This window comes from Balaenoptera physalus (assembly GCF_965194825.1).
Source record: "Balaenoptera physalus genome assembly, chromosome: 12".
Taxonomy (NCBI): Eukaryota; Metazoa; Chordata; class Mammalia; order Artiodactyla; family Balaenopteridae; genus Balaenoptera; species Balaenoptera physalus.
The window spans coordinates 14265191-14286936 of NC_138897.1; the positions used below are offsets into that span (position 1 = coordinate 14265191).

General features: G+C 46.0%; 1 protein-coding gene across 12 annotated transcripts in view; it reads left to right on the forward strand.

The window, feature by feature from the left end:
* Positions 1–223: 223 nt before the first annotated feature.
* RNF152 (ring finger protein 152) overlaps positions 224–21746 on the forward strand; it is an 81136-nt gene continuing 59613 nt past the window's right edge. The window contains exons 1-4 of one of the 12 annotated variants that reach the window (XR_014251941.1): positions 1731–2215; positions 3349–3472; positions 3927–3956; positions 4980–6226. The gene's annotated coding sequence lies outside the window, so the exon portion shown is untranslated. The other 11 variants (XR_014251942.1, XR_014251943.1, XR_014251944.1 and 8 more) reach the window with 11 other exon arrangements.

Consider the following 21746-nt stretch of genomic DNA (forward strand, 5'->3'; position numbering starts at 1 on the left):
CGACATGTAGCCTGTGCCTCTCCAGACTCAAACCGTGGCTGCCTGCCCTGGCGCTGGCCCCCAACTAATCTTAAGAACTGCCTATCCCGGTCTGCCCCAGTCAATTAACCTTCTCTGTGTGACAGCTTTACAAGACTGGACAGAAGGCAGAACACCCACGATGCAGTGTGAATTAAAATACCAGTCGGGGGGATGAATGACTAAGCGTGTTAGAGTTTACCCAACACCATGCTGAATGCTTGAATCCTCCTAAAGAATTGTTTGGAAAGCAGCTGAAAAAGATTTTAAACATTTTGTAATAATTAGCGATCCCTGAAAGTAGCTTCCTCAACGTAGTCCTTAAAGTCACTCTTGTATAATAATATTTCTAGGCTAAACTTTTCTAGTAAAAGCTTGGTGTGTTGTAACTCATCATCCTATTCAAAGCTCCTGGTCAACATCAGCGTTTTCAATACTCTTATTAGCTTCTCATTAAAACAACAACAACAACAAGGAAAAGAATTTTTTTTGGCCCCTGAAGTTGAGCCTGAAAATAAGACTCCTGAAGTTTTCTACTCCAAGAATATATGTCTACTTTTAAAACAGACATATCGCTTTCATTCCTGCCAGGTGTACAATAGAGGATATAACTTCAGGGAACAAAAGGACATGGGTCAGCCAGGTGAACATTTTAATTGGGCTCCTAGAGAAGCCTGATACCCATCAAGCTTTATTTTTCTTGGTGACTGATTTCTGTATGTGCTGAGTGACCGCACATTTGGGAACACTATTAACAGGTTTTTATTTGAGGACAAGAAAGGTCCGTTGAGTACACTTTGAATTTTAGTAGGTCACATAGCGTGGTTCATAGGGCTTCCATCTCATAATCTTGGCAGAAGCGTTTACATGAGCTATCGGGAGAGGTTAGAATGGGAGTTCTTTTCTCGTGGACAAGACAGTAGGGACATAAAGACAGCTCCATTCCAGCAGCCCGGAAAGGCTGCCCGCCCGCTCTGCTGGATGACTAGGGACCGCTCAGTTGAACCCTGGTGCTGGAGATCCAGGAAAATTGGCAGGCTTCACTTTACTAGTCATAGAACAGACTTTTGTGTTTCCATTCTGCAAAGAAATCCTTTAAAAAGGCAACAGAGAGCACGGACACCATCCTCTACCAGCGACCTCCCTCCTCCATTCTCCTATTTTGCAGTTAACACAAGAGCCACGCCTAGATTTTCTTGGAGGAACTAGACATTCTAAGCATGTCCCTAAGGTAGGAGTTCGGTTTCAAGGTGGAGAATAGGGTGGGCTCCGAGGTCCCGGGGATTCGCACTGCCATGTAACCCTCAGGACTGGCCCCTCCCTGTCCCTGCTCCCTGCACCCCATCCTAGGGAACCAGGTGGTGGGGTGTCATTCAGGCTTCTTTGGACGCATCCTCCCCTCCGCCAAAGCAGGACCCTGCCCTGCCTGGACCACATGAACTCTTAGGTGCAGCCAGAAAGTACCAGCGGTGACGCGGACCCAGGGCAGTTTCTGGAAACGTGACGATCTCGACTCCCCCCTCGCTCGGTCCCCAGGTCCCGAGCTGCAGACTGGTGCCCGCCGGCCTCTGCCCCTGCCTCAGCCCCGCCCTCCTGCCGGCTGAGCTCGGCCTCCTTTCACACCTGATTTCAGCTCGGGTCCCACTCGCGCGCCGTGGAGGGGACAACGTCGAGGTCCCGGCCGAGGTCGGGCACTTGGAGGCAAGGCCGAGGGAGCGCGCGGGGGAGGGTGGGCGGCTCCTCAGCCCGTGGGTGGTTTGCGATTCGGGACGGACAGACTGAAGTCCTGGACCAGCGGGGAGGTGGGAGGGAAGGGGGTTGGGAGGTGGAGCCGCCGGGGAGGGGCGGTGCCGCGGGGAGCGGAGCCCGGCCTCTCGCCCCCACCCCTTTCGGTGCCCGAGTCTGGGCGGTGACACAAAAAGCTCCCGCTCCGAGCCGAGCGCCCGGCGGCGGTGTTCGACTGGGAGCGCGGAGGGCGGCCGGGCAGGTGGGGCGCCTCCCGAGGGTCCGAGCAGGGAGCTGGGGCTGCGGGCGCCGCCGCCGCCGCGCTCCCCGCGCCCGCCCCGCAGCCCTCGGCGCGCGTCTGGCCGAGCGGGCGGCGGGCGCGCCGGGACCCCCCGGCGATGCTGCTGCAGCCGCCGCCGCCGCCGTCGCCGCTTCTGTAGGGAGCGCCGGAGCCCGCCGCGGAGAGAGGTCGGTGAGTTTCGGTTTCTCGGCTCTGTCCCTCCTGGGTCGCAGGCGGCGAGAGGAGCGCGAAGGGATGTCTGCGCCCCCGCGGCGGCCGCGCCCGGAGCTAGGGAAGCTGGAAAGGGGAGGTGCCGCCTGGTGGGTGGAGGGGGCACCTTTTGGACTGTGAAGGGGGGTGGCGGGGCCGCAGGGGTCGCGGGGAGCGGGGCCCGGGGCGCGGCGAGGCAGCCCCGGGGCGCGCGGGAGGGGGTCCCTGGAGTTGCGTCTCTTCCGAACGCCGGCGGAGCTGCGCCCGCGGCTGGGGCTCGGGAGCGGCGCTGTCGGCGGCTCCGCCGAGTCCTCGGATGCCCTCTGGAGCTCCTGTCCGAGGGAGCCGGTCTCGTGCCCGCGCCGCGCGCGCCCCCCGGGATGGGCCCCTGGCAGGGCCTCTGTCGAGCGCTTCCCCCCCCCCTCCCCGGAAGTTGTCTCTGCGGTCCCCGGGCCCCTCCGGGGAGGAGAGGGCTTAGTGGAGGGCCAGATGTTGGGGGTCTTTTGTGCGCACCCACGCGTCCGGGGCGCTCGCTCCTGGGAGGTCAGCGGCAGCACAAAGCAGGCTGGACTCGTGGGACGCTGCTCCGGAGGCGGCGGTCCCCAGTTCCGCCTAGGCTGGGGGCAGCGCCGCAAGGTTTTGGAGAGAGTAGAGAAATCGGCAAAACAGAGTGACCGGGACTTGATGAGGTGGCGGACAGGGGCGTCGGAAAGAAGGATGCTCGCGAACGCATCGCTGGTGTGTCTCTCTGGGCGCCCCGCGTTCCCACATAACCGGGTTTGCCTAGGATATTTCTCCTGTGCTCCACGATGCTATGCTGTGCCTTCTCGTTGTTCTTTCTTTCTGAGGGATTACCGTCGCCAGTGGAGGCTCCACAACCAGAGGATAACTTAGGGGCGGGGGAGACTGCGGAGGAGTCGGGGAGGTGGTGATTTGTCCCGTGGAGACGATTAGGAAGCGTTACGCCCCTCAGCGGCCCGCCAGCCCGCCACACCTCCGCCGCCTTCCTCCACCTCCCCAAGCGCACCCGCTCCGCCACTGCCGCTCTGCCCGGGAGGTCGTTTGGGTTCCTTTGCTGCGCGTATCTAACCCTCACTGCATGTATTTCACTGCAGGCTGAACAAAGCTCGGGCTCAGTTGTGCTGCCTGCTTGTCAGCCTCTTGCCTCCCAAACGCGTACCATTTCCACTTGATGTCATCACGCAGAAGGGGGTGAAAGGGACTCGGTGACAGATTCAGGTAACCACCGATCATCTGGGGAGCCTCCTGGGTGTCTCTGGGTCATTTAGGTCCACGGGCGTTTGCAGGGGGGCTATTTGGGTGGTTTCTGCATCACACCATGCATTCCTATCTGTGTGGAGGAGAAGGGGCTGCTGAAACTCCTGGTTCAAAGAAAGAAATTGCAAGTGACTTGAAACCTTCCTTTTGAAGAAGTCATTGAGGGCAGGCTGCGTTTGGGGTTGTATAAATTCCACCTGGTTCCCTTTGAGGGGAATTTTGATATAATCCACACATAGGCAGTTGTATCTGAATGTGGGGTTTGGATATGTGTCTGCTTTCTTATCTGCAGTAATACATTTTGGCTTCAGTCTGTAGGTGGGATATCATTTGTCGAAAAGGTATTGGTCAAATGTCCTAATTGTTCACCTTCTTATGAAACACTGTCTCTCCCCCCCTCTCTTTATTGTAATAGTGTTCACAGTATCAGGAGGGACGTGCAGAAGTAAGTTACTGGGAGGCGGGAGGGAGGACAGTTGGGGGAGCAGAAAATGGAGCTTCAGTTAAGCTTCCATTTATATAGCCATGAACCATTAGGCCCTCGGTCTGCATTTTATCTTTAGGTGTTGGTTCTTTTCCAAAAACTCTGGCCCATTATTCTTTTCTTTCCAAGGATAGTTCTGTTTTGATGGCAACCTAACCAGGTCTGGGGTTATCTTGATAAAGCTCAGTGAAAGCCTAACCTTCAGATGGATCAGGACACCTGGTGTCGGTGTTGTCTCCTAGAGGACAGAGTCATGGTGTCCTACACGAGAAGCAGGGAAGAAGAATGTGTATGGACATAGACTCAAGTTTTATTTTGCAGGAAGAAGGGATGGCTGAGGACCAGAGGCCAGTGTGCTGTCTCTTGCACTATAGCAACAGCATGGTATCCGGGGCAGATTCTCCCTTCACCATTTTTTCCCCCAAATCCCTTAAAAAATAAAATTTAAAAACTTGAAAGATTTGTCATTCCCCTCTAGGGTAGTTTTGTTTGGAAACGTGACTTTTAACAAAACATCAGTGATGCTGGCATTTATTCTTCGACTCAGAGCATTCAAGTATCACTAGGAAAAGTAGATGAGTTATCAACCTGTCCCAGCTGAAACAAAGACCAGTGCTTTGGAAAGATCAGCTTTGTAGTGGGGCTAAGGTAGAGGTATTTTGACAAGTGGTTTTTATGTCAGCAATAATGCAGGGTGTGTGCTGTGTTCCTGCAAGAGGGGAAGCCACGTGATGGGATAATAGGGAGTGTAATAATGCAATAGAAACAAAGGGTGTGTGTGTGTGTGTGTGTATGTTTTAAATAGAAAAAATAAATACCTCACTCACAAAATTCCACATGGGAAAACAGCTGCCTGCACATGTAAATGCGCGTCCAAGAACAAAGATAGCCGTAGCGCAGGGCTAGCTTTCAATGTGGTTTTCAATTGTGTCTAGTAATAAGTCCTAATCAAGTGTTGTATTGATGTTTAATTTGTTCTTTTAGGTGCATGCTGCCCACTCCCAGATGTCGGCAGTAGTGTGTTTTAGTTTTAGGTTGAAGGAGCCCTAGAGGTGATGAGACCGACTTTTTCCGCCAGAGCTGAGCCCTTTCTACAGTGTTCCTTGAATTCATTTGGCAGATGTTTATGGAGCACCTGATAGACACTGGGTTCTCTGATAGCTGCCAAGGGGTGGGCTGGGGCGGGGTGTGGAGACACAAAGGCGAACCACCTTCCGAGAGCTTCTGGGGTGGTGCAGAAATGAAGGCCTGACTAATTAGGTGCAGTGGATGCTAGAGAGAGGAACAAAGAGGGGTACTGGACTTCTGAGCAGGCGGCTTATGGCCATCCCGCCTCTACTTGAATGCCTCTCATTAGGGTGTTCACTGCCTCACAAATGTCGGGACCTGTCCTCAGAAGGTGACCTTTTCTGCATAGTCGTCAAACTCCGCTGCTGGATTCCACATGAATGGGTAGATTTCACCGTTGTTGAGAGCTTATTCTGTTTTCATTCCTTACTCTCTCAGAGTTGTTTAGACCTGTCTATCCTGTTGGCGCCCTCTACATTTCAACGCATTATTCAGGCCCTGCTGCACTTGAATTTTGAAATAAATTCTGCTTTTCTGAATTAGAAAACAGATGGGAGGGGGACGTCTGCAGATTTCTCTCTTTTTTAAGCAGTGATGTATCAGCAAGATAGGTTAGGTTATACTGCCGTAACAAATAACCTCCGGGTCTCAGTGGCCCGGTTTCTTTCTTTCCCACACTGTGTGTCCAACACGGTCAGCAGGTGGGCCCTGCTCATCTTAGTCATGCAACGACCCAAATTGGTGGGGGTGTGATCTTGACGTGTGATCAAGGTCACAAGATCACTGCAGCATGGGAGAGGAAGCTCCAGAGGATCTTGCTCCAAAATGACATGATCTGACCCGGAAGTGACTTATGTTGCTTCACCAGACTAGTCCTATGACCCCATTTAACCACAGTCTGATATTTCTTGTACTGAAAAAGGGAAAACCGGATATAGGTGAGTAGCACTAATGACCTTCCACAAGTGATGTGGCCTAGTGTGTTCCTATGGGGTCTAGCATAGCGCGTTGAGTGTTACACGAGTATGGATTGAATGAACAAATGATACGTCTCTTAAAGAATCTTGTCCTACTCCAACCTGTTCGTTACTAATATGTTGGTATTATATTTGCTAATATGACCGCACAGCTGTCATCAAATAAAAAATGATAATTATTTTCTCTTTTTGCCTGTTTTGAGTAGTTCTTTGTTCTGAAGTGATAGGCCAGGAGATGTTTCCAAGGCTGGTTCTAGGAGGTTCTGTGCTTAGCATTATATAATAGAGAGGTGTTGATTACACACTTCCTCTCCCTCACTGTCTGCCTCTTGTCTAAGACTTCCTGAGTTTGAGCAGCCCAGGGTAGAAAAAGAACAATGGTGGGCCTAGCGTCACCCAGGATGTGGCCTCCCTCAGCCAACACGGCAGATAAGACCTAGAGGGGGCAGGGGATGTGTGGGGTAGTCTGGGGTCATCCTCTTATCGCTTTGATATTAGAAAAAGGAATTTGGACAAGACGTATTTTCTGGTCATAGGGCTAATGGAACACCTGAGAGTTCTGGGACATTCAAACTTTCATCAGCAGCCAGGGTGGCTATGAGGGTGGTAAGTTTTAAAGCCTTCCTTGCCGCACCCTCCCTAAAAATAGTTGGGTTCTGTGGAATAGACGTTGTGAGGGGCTGTGGACTAAGCGGCTGGTGGCTTCTTGAGAGATTTTGCCGTGCAGAGTGCTGGTCACACAAATAATCTTTGTTGTGATAAACGCGTGCATGGATTAGAACGTTTAGGATTTGATATGTACCTTTAGCGTAAGTATGGAATTGAACAAAAGAGTATGGCTTCTGGGTCAGTAATCACCTTGTTGAAGTCATTTTTACAGACAGCTCTCCGTAGGCAGGTGATACGGTAAACTGACTGCTAGCTTCTGAGTCAGTGACCAGAGGACCTCAGTGTTGGCCTAAGAGTCCAGAGGCTGCCCCCTAGTCCAGCTTTCTTTGAGTGACAAAGTATTGCACCCGTAGGAGTTCTGAGGTGGAGATGAGCAGCTGAGAAACCGGCAGAGAGATCAGATGCAGCCCATCCAAGACCTCCAGGTACTAATTCAGGGCAAGGCGCAGACTGAGAGAGGGAGAAAAATTAAGCCCGGAGGGACTGGTCTTGAAATATCTTTGGGAAGCTCCAAAATACATGTCTATATTTTGTTTGGCCTCTGAGTTCCTACCATTTTACTTTCATAGTGAAGTTGGCCATCTAGGTAGAAGACCCCTGTGGAGGGAACGTGGTTCCTGGCACTGCCGGTCGCAATGATGTGGTCGCAATGTCCTGGAAGCCGGAAGGAAGGAAGGAATGTGTTGGTTTTCCTGATCCTTCCCTCAGGGCTTTGGGAGCTACACTGTATGTTCCAGGATAAAACAAGTACTTGTTTTATGGTTAAGGATTTTCTATTTCCAGTTGACTTACCGTCATTGTGAGATTTCAGGAGGGAGGCCTCAAGTAGTGTATATGCGATTTGCATTTCCTTTGGGTAGCTCTTGAGGCCTGGGATTTCCTGGCGGAGACCTGATGTGGCTGTGCAGGCTTTGGAGCACATTCCTTGTGGAGTTGTGTGGGGGTGGGGGGTGGGGAGGGGGGCGGGCGGGTGTGGTACCTGCGAGCTGCTGGGAGTCAAGGGACTGAGTAGGAAAGGATGCCTTATTCACCACTTGATTTATTAATTCCTGCATGGATGAAACTCATTGCAACATCCTGCATGGTAAAGGTTATTATTGTAACATCACATGGGCTTCCTGGGGGAGCAGACTTCGTGCAAGGAAGGGATTGATCAAATGCAGATGTACTGCTGGTGGAGAGGAAGTCGTGAGGAAATGGAGTCTCCGAACACAGTGTTCTGTGCTTGTGTTTTCTCTTTCTGCTCCCCCATCCCCGTCTTACTCCTACCTGTCAAGGAAGTGTAACTTTTCTGCCTCACTTTCCATTAATAAGTCCAGATAATCACACGCAACGTACTCCTCACTGAGGTTCTACAGGAACTGATGAGATTTTGGTAAAAGCTTTGAGAGATTCTGTGGAAATAGATACTGTGGAAATAGGGACCATTATTATTCACATTGGTGTTCTGCTTATTAACAGATTAACTGAGTATCTTTATTTTTTAAATTTTTATTTCTTTTAACATCTTTATTGGAGTATAATTGCTTTCCAATGGTGCGTTAGTGTCTGCTGTATAACAAAGTGAATCAGCTATATGTATACATATATCCCCATATTCCCTCCCTCTTATGTCTCCCTCCCATCCTCCCTATCCCACCCCTCTAGGTGGACACAAAGTACGGAGCAGATCTCCCTGTGCTATGCGGCTGCTTCCCACTAGCTATCTATTTTACATTTGGTAGTGTATATATGTCCATGCCGCTCTCTCACTTCGTCCCAGCTTACCCTTCCCCCTCCCCATGTCCTCAAGTCCATTCTTTATGTCTGCGTCTTTATTCCTGTCTTGCCCCTAGGTTCTTCAGAACCATTTTTTTTTTTTAAGATTCCATATATATGTGTTAGTATGCGGTATTTGTTTTTCTGACTTACTTCACTCTGTATGATAGACTCTAGGTCCATCCACCTCACTACAAATAACTCAATTTCGTTTCTTTTTATGGAGAGTAATATTCCATCATATATATGTGCCACATCTTCTTTATCCATTCATCTGTTGATGGACACTTAGGTTGTTTCCATGTCCTGGCTATTGTAAATAGTGAACTGAGCATCTTTAGTGACAGTTCCCACATCTTCCTTGATTTCCATCCCCACTGCCACAGCTTAGCTGAGAACCTTATTTCTCTCATTCCTGGCTTTCCCAGCCCCAGCTTCCTGTCCAACTTTGACTTTTGCTCTGCGTGACTTTAAAACACAACATTAGCTGGGATGGTTAGCCCAGTAGTCCCCCAAAATGCTTTGCATGGCCCTGTTTCTTAATCCTGGAATATTCTGTGGCCTACAGTCTCCTGTGCCTCATGATACTCCATCATTAAAGGTGTGACTCAGCTCTTAACTCTCCTAAAAAACTTAACTCCATCATTTTAGCTCATAGCAATCCTTGATGCCTCCACAGTTCTCTGGCAAAATTACCTCTCTCATTTCACTTAACATTCATTCATTCATTCATTCTACAAAGGGCACTTATCATAGATTGTCCTGTATTATCATCTAAGATTGAAGTGTCTTTTTCTTTCTGTTTAATTGCAAAGAATAGAAACCCACTAAAGCTAGTTCATGTAACAGGAGGTGTGTTGACAAGATGTCCCAGGGTGTCTTTTGCCATCAAGCCACATATCACAAGTCATTGCTCAGCTGGGGGAGAGGGTAAGGCGTACAGTTCTTTCCAAGGGGCCTGCAGGCTGGTAGATGTAGAGATTAAAACAGCAGGATCTCAGTTCTCTTGCAAGTTCCTTAAAGATGAAGACTGGAGGAGGTTTGACCTTATTTTGTATTCCCTACCACGTTTGTACAAATTAAGGGCTCCATACATACTCAATCATTGATAACACAGAAATGATTTTGACTTACTGTGGTAAGGGAATTATATATGCTTCTGGCCTGTAGAATTGAAGTTAAGAAGAGAGAAAATTATTTTTAAGAGCTTCCCCTACTCGCATTAATAATGAGTAAATGTTGAATCAGATTAGAGTTGCCAGGCTGCAGTGTGCATACCAGTGGTTGGGAGGTGAACATTCTCATAGAGGGTCATCATTCTAACAAAATGAATTGTCACTGGTGGCCTGTTTTTCAACTTGAATTGGGCTGATTCTTCCAACACAATAACAAAGCAAACAAAAAACCCCTCTTCTTGGTGACACACAGTAAGCAGCATCAGAACTGTACACTCCACCAAGCCAGCCAACAAACTCAAGGAGCAGATTGTGCTGTTTGGGTTTGACATGAGTGGGTGACAGTTTCCCACAACTGGCTACCACCCCTTCCTTCCTAATTAACTTGTGGCCATAAATGCCTTTGGGAGGGACATCTGGTTTACCTCACCTCTTTTGATTTTGGAATAATTCACATGATAGAAAGTCTTCTTTAGCCCTCGGAATGCTCGATCATTATGGATAGTGTTATTATGAAAGAGGAAATGTGTTCAGCTGCTTGGAGAAAATGGCCAGGAATACATTAACATTAAAATAATGTTCTCAGTTTGACGGATAATGAATGGAGCTGAGATAAATGTCTCAAAAACAAAGTATTTGGTGTGATGTTCTTTTGCAGTTGTGTTGCTCTGTAGGTTTGCAGATTGCTTCCTTTCAGGTTAAATGAAATTAAAAGTGGTTGGAGAGCAGGAGGATAGATCTCTACTATGCAGGTAGAGTGCCAGCCGTCCTTAACTGGGGTAAGTACCTGTCCATGTATTCCTGCTCCATCACACTAACCCTTCAGAAGCTTCAGGTAGGAGTTCATCTATTCACCTATGGTGGTGGGTAAAATAGCCTTTGAAACACTGAGCATCAATAACTTAAACCTCATATTAGGTATGCGATTGTATTTGTTACATTTATTCAAATATTGAGTGCCTACTGTTTGCCAGGCACAATTCTGCCCAATTCTAACTAAAATCCCTACCTTGCCTTAGCTTAATGTATGAGCTTAACTCATAATTGATTTGGTTTCTGCCTTTTTTTTTTTTCTTGCAATGGCAACACTAAAAGTGGAGAGGATAAAAGAAATGTATCTGATACTCTCCTCTCTCAGTTCTTGATGCCTTACTATATATGCTCACCTTACTTGAACCTAATTCAATTGAATGGTTGAAAACTTGGAACTTTTGAAGCAAGATGGGTTGGGTTCAAACATGAGCTCTGTCATGATGACCTTGAGTAAATAAGGGTCTGACTGAGCCTTGGTTTCTTCCTCTGGAAAATGGAGGTCAATCAACCTCACTGAGTTATTGTGAGTGTGAGATCATTTATATAAAGTGCTTAGTGTGTTGTCTTACACATCGCAAGCCCTGCATAATGGCAGCTATTATTACCGTCCATTTTATGTAGTATTTTCCATCCACCAGTCTTGGTGCTGGATTCTGGAAATCTTGGGGTGAATAGTTATGGTCTAAACTGAATGAGCTCTTAAACTAGCCAAGGAAATACCCACATCCAAATAACTCCAGCCTTCGGCATTTATGTGAAGATTTCTTCCGTATGTCGTGTCATTGGAGTCTTGTCATTGGAAAGTCTTTGTAAAGCTTAAATGGTGTGGCATTTTAAAAGGATAGGCCTTCTCAGGAGGAAGCTGTGAGGTTCTAAGACAGCCCACAGGCAACCCAGGCCTTCCTTAAAGGGCACCAGGCGCCTTTCTCCTATGGCCTCATTTCCCTCAGGCAAGTGAAGTAATGTACCTCCCTTTGCTGAGGTCTGGCTTCTTGGGGGTAGGGTGACCCACTGACTCAGCTTGTCCAGGGCTAAGAGGGTACCTGGGTTGAGGGACTTGCCCTTTTAAAACCAGAACAGTCCCAGGAAACCCGGGACCAGTTGGTCACCCTACTTAGGGGCCCTGTCCTTGTTCTATGATTGTTGTTCGCATCCTGAAGCAGGCTTTGTAGACATTTCACATCGTTAGAGACAAAGCCATCGTAAGACAGGAGGCAGGAGAGAATGGGGCAGGATAAGACTGGAGAAGGCAGTGTGGCTGTCAATCTATATTTGAATCTGCTTTTTGGATGGAATCTTTATTAGTATTAGTATTATTTTAAAGAAGAGAGCTCTTTAATAAAGGCACAAAAACTAGACTGTACAATGCAAAATGTAAAGTTAATGGAATCTTTAAAAAGTTTCCCCTAGACAGTGGTATTTGCTATGCCTGGTAGGGCTGTTGAATGGAACTTGGTACATAGCAGACATTCAGTAAATATTTGTTGAAGGAAGGCTGGAATCAATTTAATCTTCAGAAATAGCTTTGAGAGCTGGGTTCCAGTTCAGGCTGGATTTGAGCCTGGGCCTTTGATACCTAATTTGAAAGTGTGTAAACCCAGATCTGCTCTTGCTGCGAACAGATTCCTTGCTGTGCTGATATCCGGAGTGTATTTATGTAGGAGCTTAGGCCCTTCTCGACTTGTGTTTTTTTCTTCTCGGTGAAACCACACGACACCAGCAGACGGGTTGCCTTGTCTTTTGGTTGCAGCTAGGATGCTTCTGGAACGTGCCCGTGCTGTAAACGTGACGGTAGTGTGGGCTGTGATGGGGGCGCTTGTGTACACAGTGCTCAGTGCTTTCCTCCCAAAGGTATGGGAGGGATTTCCTGATGCGTCTGTGAATTCCAAGTGGGGGCTGGGAAGGGGACCAGGCCTGGCTCCATCCTGCTGGGTGGAGAGGTCCAGAGCCGGGCTCCCATTTGTCAGCGTTCCCTCTTCCTGAATCTTCGTTATTAACACGGAGGACTGATGGCAACCTATAAGGCTCTTAGATAAGCCACAGATTTTTCTGGTCTTTAGCTGAGGCTTCAAATGGTAATCCTTTGTCTTCTGTTTCTTCCTGAGAAGTGTCAACTGTTTATCCAGGGATGTTAGGACCTGCAACAAATTGCCAGAAACAGTAATTAGTTTGCTGGTTACCAGTTCTCTAAATCTCATGCACAGAGCACCTGAGGGCAATTGCCAGACATTTACATCACCCTTCGCATCAGATTCCCATGTCATCATTATGTATTTCTATACATAAAATACTAAATATTAGTTCAAAGAGAGTGTTTCTTTGCAGAGTCCATAGTTAACTTTTTTTTTTTTTTCCAACAGTGGAGTCAGAGCTGTCAAATTTATTGTGCATACGCCTTGAGTTTATATCAAAATAATAACGTTTTTGAGAATTGCATCTCAGGGCGGTCGTACTTCCCTACAAGAAGTTCATTGACGTACAAGGAAAAATGTCTTTACTAAGAAGTTAAAAAGAACACGACAGATTTCACTCCAGACTTATTACACCTTTTACTTGTTGAAATCTGTCCATGCACATGCCAAACCCTCTCTTTAATGTGCTCCTTAAAATAACATTCTCTTGGGATCAAGTCCAGTCTGCAATGGAAATTGAAGAAGACACTGTCCAGACAATTTAGAATTCCTTGTAAATTAGGAGGGCAGTGATAATCAATTTTGAAGCCTAAGTGTGATTCAGCCTAGTTCTTCTGGTTGGCTTGACTTTTGTTTTATTCCTTGTTCTTGACTTATTGCAAAAGGCATTGCCATTCAGTTTTGTTTCCACTTTTCATGAAGGTGGATGGGACTTGACTTAGCCTAAGACCCTAGATGTCTCCCCCTCACCATAGGAGGAAGCAGTTCGGAACAGGCTGACTCTTCTCCAGGTTCTGGAGGCTGCTTCCCTCTTTTTAACTTCTCCTTCGAGATTGACTTGTAAAGAAACAAATTTCTTCCTTTTATGAGGCTTTTTAGTGCTAGGTGATTAGTGTCGTTGGATATAATCTATAGTACTTAACAACTAGATACACTTTGTTTAACAACTAGATACACTTTGTTTTCCGGAAGCTGATCACAGTGAAAGTAAGAGTTAGAGAGAGAGAGAGAGGCAACAATTTGAGGGAGGAAGCGTGATTATGAGAATGATGGGGGTAAATAATTGTGTCGGAGTATGGTATTTTAAAAATTTTAATTTTAGCTTCAAAATTAAGAACCACCGTTGTTTACATGGTGATGTTGGTTTGTAATTAATAGCATCTGGCCCAAGCAAACTGAAGTCGCTATTAATAATATTCTACAAAACAACATGAAAGTTCATCAGATATTTTCCTTCCCTACTATGTCAGATTCCACAACGTATTTTATGACAACCGAAAGACAATTTTGGGGGGCAGAGGAGATGGCTATGGTACAAAGATAGAGATAGTGTTTATTATATGCTTCAGGTTCAGTGCTAAGTGCTTTAAGCACGTTATCTGGGAGGCAGTAGATCTTGGAAACTTAGGTAACTTCTTTAAGGTCACACACTGAATTTATGCCAGAGCCAGGATATGAACCCGGGCAGTCTGTGCTCACAACTGGAATTAAAGATCAGAAGAAGCAAAAACTTTTCTTTTTTAACCCAACAGGTTCAGTGTTACATAATTTAGGAAGAGATCTGACTTCTGCACTGTCCTGTCTTTGGGGAACAAAGATGGACGCGTTTGGTCAACCATCTGCCTGAATCAGTTTCATGTTGGCTTTGAGGTAGCATGGTTTGAAAGACTCTGTGACAGGTCCTGTTGGGAAATTTGCAGTGAGATTTCCAGCTATTACCTGGGCTTTGCCCTGTGCTAACAAGTTTCTATGAAGCCTGGTGGTGTGAATTGTTTCTCAGAGGGCCACTTGACTGAAAGCCAGTGTGTGTGGCTGAGAGCTTAAGACTTTCATGAATACACTGCTAAAAAATGTTTGAACCAAAAAGAGTTTTTTACTACCCCTCCTCCCCTAGTTCCTATTTCTTCCCCTAAACAAAAAGGGAATAAATCATATCCTTTCATATTGTTATTCCTTTTTACAGTTCCCTTTTCCTGGAACCACCTTTTTCTTCTCCACCGCCCTGCAAAAAAAACCCCACAACATTTCGATGGAAAGCCATGACTATAGGCTTCCTTCAAGACGTCTTTCCTATTCCACTTTCCCTATGGCTTCTCCTCCAACTCTCTCAGCCGGAATTAATTGCCATTCCATTTGTTCCTTTAAATCCCACTGACCCCCATGTCTGATAATTCTACATATGCTTGCCTCCCTTGCTCCACTGTGAAGTCTTTGATTTGTAAGACCTTGTCTTGTTTAGGAGCTTGGAGCTTGGATGAATGAATGGAGGAACGAACAAGCAAATGAACGAACAGACTATCGATACGTGGATTTGTTGGGATTGATTAGAGTGTATGGTAGTGGGAAATGGTGGTGGATCTGAGCATTGACATATGTGCGATTGTGGAGAGTGGCTAGATGCTTACCAAAGTCTCGGCAATATTGCCACTTGGGGCTGGTTAACTTTTTGTTGTGGGGAGACTGTCCTGTGCACTGGGGGACGTTTAGGAGCTTCCCTGGACTCTACCCACTAGATGCCAGTTACCCAGCTGTAACAATCAGAGATGTCTCCAGACATTGCCACCTGCCTCTTGAGAGTCAAAATTGCCCCCAGTTGACAACCACTGTATTGGACTACTTTCTGTATCTAGGTGGAGCCATGAGATTGGTTCTCATGAAAGGATGTGTGTGGAAATGAGAGGCAGTTAAGAGTGAGGGTCCTTTTGCATATCTGCTGTCTTTCTGGTCTGCTGGCCAGCTGCAGGGGGTGCCGGGGAGAACTATGAAGCCCTGGGGTATGATGGAGTCACAGGGTGGAAGGACCCCTGGTCCTGAATGACCGTGTGGAGCAGAGCCTCCCTTACCAAGTTGCATTGAGATGCAACGTGAAGAAATTAAACCACATGCGTTAGGCCAGTGAGATTTGGGGGTATGTATTTTGGCAGTCAGTCTACCTTCCCTAACCTTCCCTGACGCTTGGGAAGAAGGGACTTTGCTGAAGCAACCATGCCAGTATTCCAGGCAGTGAGTAAAATCAGACATTCTAGCCACGGCAAAAGAGAGAGTTTATTTGTTTATTTGTTTGTTCTTGTGTAGGTAGCATCAGTCTTATTGCTATAATTCTTTTAATTTCTAAAATTTATCAGAAAATAAGAGGATGATAAATGTGAATTTGCTGTTCCACCACTCTAATAATTCTGACCTGTGACTAACAGGCAGCTCTGAGCTATAAATACTTTTAGTAAAAAGTTAATAAAACATCCAATGTCCCAGCGGTTCTCATTTCACTGTGTATGAATATGAGTCTGCAATGCAAGTTCAAGTTGAGATACCTGTGGCAATTTATGTTTAATGCGTTTTCATATTTTGGGGGGAAAATGACAGATGTTGATACCCTACAGTCACAGCTGTTCCCCACACCATTAACAAATAAGTCACTCTATATGATGTGATGGGCTTTGAAACGGACTCCTATATGCTTAGTCCAGCTGAATGATGTGAATTAGTGTCCCTTAAAAAGCTGAACCCCAAAGCTTGCTTATCAGACCAAATTCAATGCCTAGTGCTAGATTTCCTTTGCAGCAGTTAATTGGATTTGTGGTTAGGTCTACGCAGAGCCACTGTCTGCAACTCGTAAGTCAAACGGTTTCATTTGGCACTCCTCTGGATGACAACAGCGGGGTTGTTTGTGGGAGACAATGGCTGATTGTGGATGAGCCCTTCGTTGGCTGAAAGCTTTGTGTTTGAGTCAGTGGTCTCGCTGCCTGCCCCATTTGCACAGCGTTCAGTCCATTGTACAAAGAGCCACCCCCGGTGAATTTTACCTTACCTGTCGATGAAAGACTCCCTGTCAGCAAATAGAACAAATCTGGCCTGAGGATTTTAAGATGGTAAAGTCTCTCTTTCTAGAAAAAATCCTGCTGGCATCTTAACTACCAAATATCTGATTCTTCTGTGTTTTTTTTTTTTTATCCCCAGATAAAACATTTGCACAAGAATAAGAATAAGAGTAGCTAATATGGATGGCACTAATTATGTGCCAGGCTCTAAGTGTTTTGCATACAGTATGTGCGTCATTATCACAATAGTCTTAAGGGGAAGGTACTACTAATATCTTTATTTTGATTTCTCCATTTACAAGAACTTGAGGCACAGAGAGGCTAAATGATTTGCCCAAGATCACAAAATAAGCAATGCCAGAGCTGGGATTAGAACCCAGCCATGAATGGCTCCGGAGTTTATGCTATAAGCCACTGCAGTATGCTGCCTCAGATTTTTCATTCTGTTAAGGAGACTCGCTTTGTCTGAGATATCCTGTATTTTTATGACTTCAACTAACATCTGTATATGATGATTAAAGAGTTCATGATATTATTGCTTTATTTTTGCATGGGTTGAGCATAATTCCCTACTAAGCTGTCAGCTGATGGCCTTGTGTCTTCCATAACTCTTGACACAACGCTTCCTTGTAAGAAAGTGCTAATTTAGCACGTTGGTTTGATTATTTTTATATACAGATACTCCTTTAGGAGGTTACCTCTGTAGGAATAAGAACACATGGACACAAGGAACTCAAGTGCCAGGTGGTGTTGGATGAAGTGGCCTTGGAGTTCAGAGGGGGAAAGATGACTTCCTGCTAGAGGGTTTAGAATGGCTTCATGGAAGAAGTAGCATTTGCCAATTCCCTGGAAAGGCAGGTAGTCATCTGGACATCTGGAGTGGCATTTCTGCAGCAGCAAGGTGGTAAGGGAGGGTGGATCTTGTCCTCTGGACAACAAAAAATGCTTTCTGACTGAAGCCTGGAGCATGTGAGAAGGACTTGTAGGAAAAGGATTAGAATGGTGGGTGGGAGGGGGACTTTGGCACTTATTTTGCAGGAAGCCATTGATGGTGTGGAGGCAGGAAAGATGTGGATGTGAAGCTGTGCTTTCAGAAGCTTAATCTGGCAGCAGTCGGTATGGATCGGGGCAGGAAAGGACAAAGGTGGGGAGGCCAGTTGGGGTCCAGAGAAGATGTGGGGAAGACTTGGACTCCAGGGGAGGCCACAGGAATGGAAAGGGTGAATGAAAGCAAGAAGCGTTTCCGAGACAAAGTTAGAATTTTGGAGACCGATTGAATGAGAGGTGAGAAGTAAACAGGTTTTCACGTCTGAGCTACTGGGTGAATAGTGGTAACAAATATAAAATTGTAGAGGAAGGACCAGATTTGGGAGAAATCAAGCGTTCACTTTGGAAATGCATTTAGTAGCGAGGTCAGAGCTGTTCTTTCGAGAGTAATGCACATCCAGGTGGTCATTATGAGTCTGAGTTTTGAACCGTGTTACCCAGTGTGAGAGAGAACCTCTCGAGGGCTGGCTGTGAAAGGACATAGGTGAAAAGAATGGTAGGAACAAAGAAAAAAATTATCTGGAGCAGAGGAGACCTGCACGTATCGAAAACTCAAAGTGGTATGTGACCTCACGGTATCGTGTAGCTTGATTTCTATTTATTGCTCCTAAATTGGTTATGATTTCTGCTGGATTTGAAATGTTTTACGGACCATGCATGAGAAGTGCTCCCTATGGGACCCTGCCTGGAATATTGGGAACCTGGTTGGAAGACCCTCTCCTCATCTGAGCCGGTTCACTCACCAGCCCCTAGATGTGCTCGGGACCGGCCAGCCTGCTCCCTCTTCCTCTGCCCTTCTATTCAAATCATAACTCTTCCTTTAATTCCCTGCTCAGATCCCATCACTGAATTCCTGATAATCGCAGCTGAAAATGCCTTTGCTGCCTCCTCTGTCTCGCAGACCTTAATATAGGTCCTGGGGACAGCCAGCTGCTGACCAAGGGCAGATCAGGGCTGAGGGCTGAGCCCACCTATTCATCTTTGCATTCCAGGGACCTAGCTTATTATTTTTCTCACCAGTAAATGTTAGTGTGAACTGTTACGTCTCTAACTAGTTTTTAATCTCCTTGAGGACTGCAGAGATCTAATGCTTTTTTGTATTTCCCACACTCTCTTTTGGATATGGTATCTTGGTGGTACTGGTTGATTAAGGGCTGTAACATCAGAAAGTTTCCTTTCCTCGTTGGGGCCACTGCATCTTGACAGCTAAATCTTGTATCTGTAATCAGAAGTGTCATGTTAGTTACCACCTTTGACTTCGTTTATATTTGTCTACTATTCAAAAGACGTATTGACTATCTTGATTGATTCTTTTCTTAATGTGGTGTTAAGCAGTGGCTGCAAGGAGATAGTGTCGGGGCACATTGCCATGTAGTTTTGCCTTTGGTTTTTTTTTTTTTATTTTAATTTATTTATTTGGCTGCATTTGGTCTTCATTGCTGCGCGCGGGCTTTCTTTAGTTGCGGCGAGCGGGGGCTACTCTTTGTTGCGGTGCGCGGGCTTCTCATTGCGGTGGCTTCTCTTGTTGCAGAGCACGGGCTCTAGGCGCACGGGCTTCAGTAGTTGTGGCTCGCGAGCTCTAGAGCTCAGGCTCAGTAGTTGTGGCGCACGGGCTTAGTTGCTCCGCGGCATGTGGGATCTTCCCAGACCAGGGCTCGAACCCGTGCCCTCTGCATTGGCAGGCAGATTCTTAACCACTGCGCCACCAGGGAAGCCCTGCCTTTGGTTTTAAGGTAAGATGTTGGGTTAAGTTTTCAGGAACCAAAATATACTCAGAGCCCAAATGGGTAAAAACAGTAGTAGAAGCCTGAAATTAGTTTTTATGTTTCTAAAATTAACTTAATCAGACAAAATTCATTTAGTAATGTATGAAAAATGGTTGTGAGTAAACAGAATGAAACTGTGCTTATTAAGATAGATTAGGAAAATACTTTGGGGAGTAAAGCAGCTTTAATTTTCCTTTCTTGATGTTTGTTTACCAATACAATCTCAGCTAGAATCTGCTGTCCTGGGCTCTGGCCTGTTCCATTTTCTCAGAAAACAAGTCCACTTTCTCTGGGTTATGGAAAAAGAGCTTTTCCTCCTTCAGAGAATTTTAGGTGGGCTGACATTCATAACTAACTTTTGAGTAATGAGAGTTTAGTACGTTGGCAGAAAAAAAGCAAGTGGTGGTGTTAGCCGCAGTGCCGTAAGAGGTAAGCCCTGCCAGTTTTTAAGTATGGAGATTGCAAAATTTGGGGTAAAATTTTAAGTATTAAATATCTTTAAATTGGACTCACAATTTTATAAGTGAAAAAAAATTGCTAATATGTACTTGGCAGTCACTAAATCCAAAGCATCTTGTAAAACTCTACATAATCACCCAATGTAATTCTTACAATAATTTAGAAGTAGGTTTTTGTCCCCATTTTTTGGATGACCAAACTGAGGCACGGAGAGGTTTAGCAACTTGCTCGAGATTATGCTGTCAAGTGGTAGAACGAGGATGGAAACTCAGTAGTAGCATTGGTACATCAGTTCATTATAATACAGTGATCTTTCAGAACTTTGCAGTATTGAAAAGTACTGATAAAAAGTAATTGCTATCAGAAACAAAATATACTGACAATAAGCATCTTCAATGAACATAATATTAAAAATGAAATGCTAAAAATTTTAGAGTTTTAATTTCAGTCACTCTGTGCTCTGGTCACAATAGAGTTGTAATTTATCTTATTGTGGCTATTTTGTTTCTATACCAGAAATTCATCCGGAGATTATAGTGCAAAGAGTAGCTGCTGAAATTATGTGGAAGTAGAGAATAGTGAGGTTATTTTGAGGGAAGTTCACTTTAATAGAATAGCCAATGCTTTTCGAATGTAGGACAAGCCAGGAGGAAGGGGGCATAATTATGGATTTGTAATATATATTGGAAATGAGTGAGTTTTCAGGAATGTTTTGGAGATCAAAAACCTGACCGCCCAGAGTTCATTCAGAGTTTTTAACCAGATAGTATCAAGGTCATTAGCAATATTTTTTGGCTCTGGTATTAAGTTTTTTTAATAAACATTGTTCATCTCTAGCCTGTTCTATGAACTCCCCGTTCTGAATGTTGGGAGTAACCAACATCAGGTTTGCTGCCCTCCTGACCGCAGGATCCTTTTCTGGACCCTCCCTCATGAGAAGTTTTACCTTTTGCCATGAACACTTCCCGGTGTCAGGAGCTTACCACCTCCCGAGTAAATTTGTTCCCATTTTATAGTCAGGAAAACCTGAGACTAAATGAGGTGAATTGGTAGACCGAGGTCTCTGCAGTTCAGAGGTAGGCCTTGAATCAGCCCGGAGAGAACATAACATCCTGTTCAACCCCAGTCGTGCTCCAGGAATCACTCGATGCGCACCCCAGCCGTCCAGCCTTTCCTTCTGATGGGGCGCCATCAGCATACCACAGGACCCGCTAACGCACTTTCACTCTGTTGGCCTGCAGTGTCCTTGGCTTTACCATTAGAGATTCATTCCTTGTGGTGTGGAGAAGACAGCATGAACTGTGGTTATTCAGTGGACTGAGGGCTGAATCCCTCCTCTGCTACTTATGTATTAGCCTTGTGATCCTGAGCAAATCAAATCACTCTGTGTCCTCATTTAAGATGAGGCCAGCCGTACCTGTCTCGAAGGGTCACTTCTGTGAAGGTTAATCCTGATAACTGATGTGCACGGAGCCCTTGCAAGGTGCCGGGTGCTGTTTTCAGTGTTATATATATGTCACCTCACTAATTCTCAGAACGATAGTCTGAGGTAGGAATCAGAGGCAGGCCCAGAGAAGTTAAATAAATGATGTATCTGAGAGCTGGAGCTGGTACATAGACAATCAGTATAAATTAGTTCTTTTTGCTGTTCCTTTTGGGTTTTATATCCATGAGTCCTTTGCTAAAATGTGAGTGCCCTTGGGTAGGATAACACATTCACCTCCGTAAGGGTATAGTAGCTAATCCTGTGAATCAGGTTTCTTTTAACCCCTCTGAGAAGCAGGTGCAGGTCTGATGGAGGGAAGGTGAAAAAGACGACCACAAGCTGTAACGTGATCTGGGCAGGTAGGCTAAGACTTGAGGATGGTGTGGTGGGAGGGACCACGGGAGTGGTGGGAGGAGTAAGGTGAGCATCACAGTGAGGCAGGAGGCACGGATACGGATATGGATAGGGAAAGGCAGTGGGCGCTCATTTTAAACTGGACCTTTTTGCCTCGGATGGAGGTGGTCCCTTACTTTGGCTTCACTTTTCTCTTTCTTGGATCTGAAGAAGTGAGGTCTACAAACAT